Here is a 6,000-nt window from a genome sequence, read left to right as displayed (position 1 = left end):
GAAACATTGCCTCTTTCAAGATTCACTAGGGAGTGCAGGTAGTAGAACATCCTTTTCTAATCCCTCCAACAAACCTGAGAAATAAAGCTCTGCATGTGGGGGTGGCTTTCACACCAGCCCCAAAGTTTAGAAGAACCCTGTTTCCAGCTCCCCTGCTGGAGCCAAGATACTGTAGAGCTCCCTCCCCCAGAGACAAGGGCTGGGGAAACTGGGAGCAGAGGAGTGCACCCAAGCAACTTCCGACCTACAGGGCTTAGTGACAACCCTTGAACAAACAAAAGGGAACTTTTTCTAAATTCCTAGTAACAGGGTATCAAATTTCATACATTCAGAAAAAGAAATTCAATGCCCCAAGGCAGGCCAAGCATACCTAATGCTAATTCTTCCAAAGACTAAAAGGACTTTTTCTTTTCTTTTTTCTTCTTTCTTTTCTTTTCTTTTTTCATTTTTTTCTTTCTTCATTTCTTCCCTTCCCTTCCCTTCCTTTCCCCTCCGGTCCCCTCCTCTCCCCTTCCTCCCTTTCTTTCCTTCCTCCCTTCCCTCTCTCCCTCCCTCTCTCCCTCCCTCTCTCTCTCTCCCTCTCTCTCCTTCCCCCTCCCTCCCTCTTTCTTTCTTTTCTTGCTTCCTTATCCAACATTTTGTAATGAGACTCTCATTTAAAATCAGCCCTTGGGGCGCCTGGGTGGCGCAGTCGGTTAAGCGTCCGACTTCAGCCAGGTCACGATCTCGCGGTCCGTGAGTTCGAGCCCCGCGTCAGGCTCTGGGCTGATGGCTCAGAGCCTGGAGCCTGTTTCCCATTCTGTGTCTCCCTCTCTCTCTGCCCCTCCCCCGTTCATGCTCTGTCTCTCTCTGTCCCAAAAATAAACGTTGAAAAAATAAAATAAAATAAAATAAAATCAGCCCTAGTTTATATAGCAACTCTATCCCTGCATTCTCCTTGCCAATCCTCAATTTGCAATAAATCGCACATCCACTTTTTTTCTGCCACAAGTGCTGCTGTTGCTCACACCTGCTTCACAAAGCTGGTGAAATCACACGTCAGGCTGAAGGATTCTATAGCAGTCATATAATAATAGTATTATATGTAATCCCACCCCAGCTGGGTATCCTTAAAACCCTGGATTTCTTTTTCTAATTCCTACTGATTTCCTCATCCTTTTCCCTAATTTGAGTAGATCTTAACCTTTTCGATCTTTTTCATGCCCAAGCATCTCTGCTCCCTTCCTCACACACTCTGTGGAATTGACTCCTCACATGTGAGATCCAAGGACTGGCATTCCTCCTTCTCCAACTGTCTCCCTGCCTCCTTGTGTCCTATGAACCCCCCCCCACCCCCCACCCTGCTCTGCTCCAATCTTCCTCCAAAGCTCTTGGTCCCAATCAACAGGTTTCCCCAGGACAGAGGCTCTTTAAAAGCTCGGTTCAGGGGATCAAGCAGAGTCCACGAGGCACTCCAGATGATACAAGATTCTTCTCAAATTAATGCAGATTTTTGCCCTTATGTCAATCTTTAGGTGAGAGTCTCTAGCTTTCACCTAATTTCCAAAGGGTTCTAGTGATTGAGGACTTTGCTTCATCAGTTACCCACACTTTCTTGCATTTTCAGGCTCTTCCCTTCTGACAGGCATCCTCTTCCCTATCTACAAACAACCTAGGGCCGTGGACAAGCATGAAATACAACTGACAGGTTGACAGGTTATGCCAGGTCTGCTCAGGCTGCCATTACAAAATAGCACAGGCTGCGTGGCTTTAACCACAGAACTGTATTTTCCCACTTTTTCGAGGCTGGACGTCCAGGATCAGGCTGCCAGCATGGCTGGCATCTGGTGAAGACTCTTCCTGGATTGCAGACAGCCACCTTCTTGCTGTATCCTCATATGGTCTTTCTTTGGTGTGTGCATGCAGGCAAGGGGTGAGAGGGCGATCTCTCTTCTTCAGCTTTTCTTCTTGTTGTAAAGTCAGGAGGGACAACCTCCAAGCTCTTTACTTGTTGAAGCTGAAACAGGAAACCCTGAGAGGGGCTAGTTTTTGATTGCCTGTCTTTGATTGTCTTTCCCTGACTAGTTTGCTTTGACGGTGAAATCCAAGGTTGGTAGTAACAGTCCATCCACCTCAAGGATACACTTTATATTAGTTGAATCCGTTTAAATTTATTGAGACTTGTTTTATGGGCCAGAAGATTTTCTTAGTAAATTTTGTACACTTGAGAATAATGTGTATTCTGCTGTTGTTGGGTCGTTTTTTAATTTATTTATTTTACTTTTTTTGTTATTGTTTAATGTTTATTTATATTTGAGAGAGAGAGAAAGAGAGAGAGAGAGGGAGAGCATGAGCAGAGAAGGGAAAGAGAAAGATGGAGATAGAATCTGAAGCAGTCTCCAGGCTCTGAGTTGTCAGCACAGAGCCAGATGCAGGGCTTGAACCCACGAACCTCGAGATCATGACCTGAGCCGTTGTAGGATGCTTGCTTAACCATTTAACTGACTGAGCCCCTCAGGTACCCTGGGTGTTGTTGTTGTTGTTGTTTTCTTTTAAACATCAATCAGGTCAAGTATTGCTAGAGTTTCAAATCTACTATATTTTTGCTGATTTTCTGCCTATTGTTCCATTAGCTGTTGAGGGAGAATTTTTAAAAAGTTGTTGACTATAATTGTGTATTTGTCTATTTCTCTTTGCAATTTTTTTCTCCATTTATTTTAAAATTTTGCTGTTAGGTACATAAACATTTAGGATTGTTAGGCTCGCTTGCCTAACTGACCCCTATGTGATTGTGAAAGGACTTTCTTTACTCTTGGCAATATTCTTTGTCCTGAAATATACTTTATCTGATATAAATATAGTCACTCCAACGTCCTTTTGATAAGCATCAGCATGGTCTATTTTTTTCTATCCTTTTACTTTTAACCTATTTGTGTCTTTATATTTAAGATTCACTTCTTGTAGGCGGCATATAGGTGGGTATTGCTTTTTTACATAATTTGACAATCTCTGCCTTTTAAACTGGAGTATTTACACAAATTACCTTTAATAAGATCATTAACATGGTTAAGTTTGAGTCTATCATCTTGCTATTTGTTTCTATTTGTCTCTTCTGTTCCAGGTTCTCTTTTTACTCTTTTATCTGCCTGCTTTGGGATTGAGTACTTAAAAATATTTTTTTAATGTTTATTTATTTTTGAGAGAGAGAGAGACAATGTGACATTGGGAGGGGCAGGGAGAGTGGGAGACACAGAAACCAAAGCAGGCTCCAGAAACAGAAACCAAAGAAGGCTCTGAGTTAGACCCCAACGTGGGGCTCAAACCCACGGACCACGAGATCATGACCTGAGCCAAAGTTGGATGCCTAACTGACTGTGCCACCCAGGTGTCGCAGTTGAGTACTTTTTATGACTATTCTATGACCTTTGTTGGATCATTTAACTCTTTGCTTTCACAGTTTTGTGTTGCTTTAGGGTTTAGAGTATACTTCACATTAACAATGGAAGTTGAAGAGTTGACTGCTAAAGATTAAGACTCATGGAACCAAAAATGACAATATTTACATAGCTATAGTGTGTGTGTGTGTGTGTGTGTGTGTGTGTGTGTGTGTATACATAACAACATTAAAGAAAAGACATGCATGCTTCACATCATAGTGATGGGTCTGGAAAGGTCAGAAGGGTCTTCTATTGCCCTGCTTTCTATAAGGACCACAGCCGAATACAATTTATCTCTTGGGATCAGGAACCACTGTGTGTATACAGAACTCCTCAGAAATAAGCAGCCCCAAAGGGCACCTCGCCAGTCATGTAGCCATATATATTCTTGCTACATGGAGGCAGACTCCTCCAGGAGTCCCAATAAATGATGGTACGAAGTTGTAAAACTTGCACCCAAGTTTCTCAGACCCTTGGTTTCAAGGCAATACTACGATGGAGTGTGTTTCATGACTTGATTAGGGGTCATGTTTACGATGCAGACACATTAGCAAAATGGCTCAGATTAATTCCTACTCCACTGGAATTAAGCCTTACAGCATAATCTTTAATATATCATGGTCTACATCAAGTGATAATACACCACTTCATGTGTAATATAAGAACCTTGGAACAGTGGACTTCCATTTCTCTTCTCGGGTCCTATATCCTACATACAGTTGTTATTATAGGCTTCACGTATGCATGTTATAAACCCCAAAATACATTGTTATTATGTTTGTTTGAGCCATCAGGTACATTTTTTATCTTTTAAATAATAAGAAAAATGTCTTATATATTTATCCTTTCAGGTGAACCATTTCTGGTGCGTTTTGTTTCTGTGTGTTCAGCCAGATTTCTAGCTGGTGATGTTTTCCTTCTGTCTTTTTTGTTTCTCTAGTCCTCTTTTACTGCTTTCTTTTGCATTAAGTGAATGTTTTCTAATGAACATTTTCAGTCCTTTAATGATTTTTTTCCCTGTATATTTTTTGAGCTACTTCCTTCGTCCTTGTGCTAAGGCTTATGTTATACATCTTAACTCATTAGAATCTACTTTAGATATTAATTCCAATGAAATATAGAAATGTTAATTCTATATAACCCTTCTCTTCCCCCCCCTTGGGCTATTATTTTTACATGTATTACATCTATATATATGTTACAAACTCAACAATACATTGTTATAATTATTACTTTGTATCATTTTATGTCTTTTAAAGGAGCTGAGAAAAGAAAGAACAAACATATATTTGTAGCTTTTGTTATGTTTACCTTTTATTTGCCATTTCTGGTTCTTTTCATTTGTCCTATGGATTTGATTTATCACCTGGTCAAATATAGCCCAATATAGCTTTGTTCCTACCCACTGCCTTTATATTGTTTGCCAAATATGTTACATATCTATATGTCATAGGCCTAACAATACAACTGGACACATATTTTACATACACACTTTAAAATCAGTTGTGAGAAGAAATATGCATTTATACTGTCTTTTATAATTACATTATTATCTTTACTGATGCTCATGTAGGGGTGTGTGTGTGTGTGTGTGTGTGCGCACGTGTGTGTGTATTTGAATTGTTGTCTTAAGTCATTTGCTTTTTGCCTGAAGAACTTCCTTTAATGTTTCTTGTAAGGTAAATCTATTAGCAATGAATTCTCTATTTTTTTTTTTAATTTTTTTTTCAACGTTTTTATTTATTTTTGGGACAGAGAGAGACAGAGCATGAATGGGGGAGGGGCAGAGAGAGAGGGAGACACAGAATCGGAAACAGGCTCCAGGCTCCGAGCCATCAGCCCAGAGCCTGACGCGGGGCTCGAACTCACGGACCGCGAGATCGTGACCTGGCTGAAGTCGGACGCTTAACCGACTGCGCCACCCAGGCGCCCCTGAATTCTCTATTTTTACCTATCTGGGCATGCCTTTATTTCATTATCACTTTTGAGACGGAGCTTTGCTGGATACAGGATTCCTGGTTGATTGGCTACAGGATATGGTTCCTCTCAGTGGCCATTTCTGTTGCCTATATTTTTTTTCCCTGTATATGGGTCATATTTTCATATTTCTTTGAATGTCTTATAATTTTTAAATTAAAAAAAAATTTAGGGGCACCTGGATGGCTCAGTTGGTTGAGTGTCCAACTTCAGCTCAGGTCATGATCTTGCGGTCTGTGAGTTGGAGCCCCGCATCGGGCTCTGTGCTGACAGCTCAGAGCCTGGAGCCTGCTTCAGATTCTGTGTCTTCCTCTCTCTCTGCCCTTCCCCTGCTCATGCTCTCTCTATATAAATGAATAAACATTAAACATTTTTTAATTTTTTTTTTTATTTTATTTTTTAAAATTTTTTTTTTCAACGTTTATTTATTTTTGGGACAGAGAGAGACAAAGCATGAACGGGGGAGGAGCAGAGAGAGAGGGAGACACAGAATTGGAAACAGACTCCAGGCTCTGAGCCATCAGCCCAGAGCCTGACGCGGGGCTCGAACTCACGGACCGCGAGATCCTGACCTGGCTGAAGTTGGACGCTTAACCGACTGCGTCAC

The sequence above is a fragment of the Puma concolor genome, chromosome D1, assembly GCF_028749965.1.
Source record: "Puma concolor isolate L17-30 chromosome D1, mPumCon1.1.hap2, whole genome shotgun sequence".
Lineage (NCBI taxonomy): Eukaryota > Metazoa > Chordata > Mammalia > Carnivora > Felidae > Puma > Puma concolor.
The sequence above is the reverse complement of the archived record's forward strand: the minus strand, read 5'-3'. Positions refer to the sequence as shown.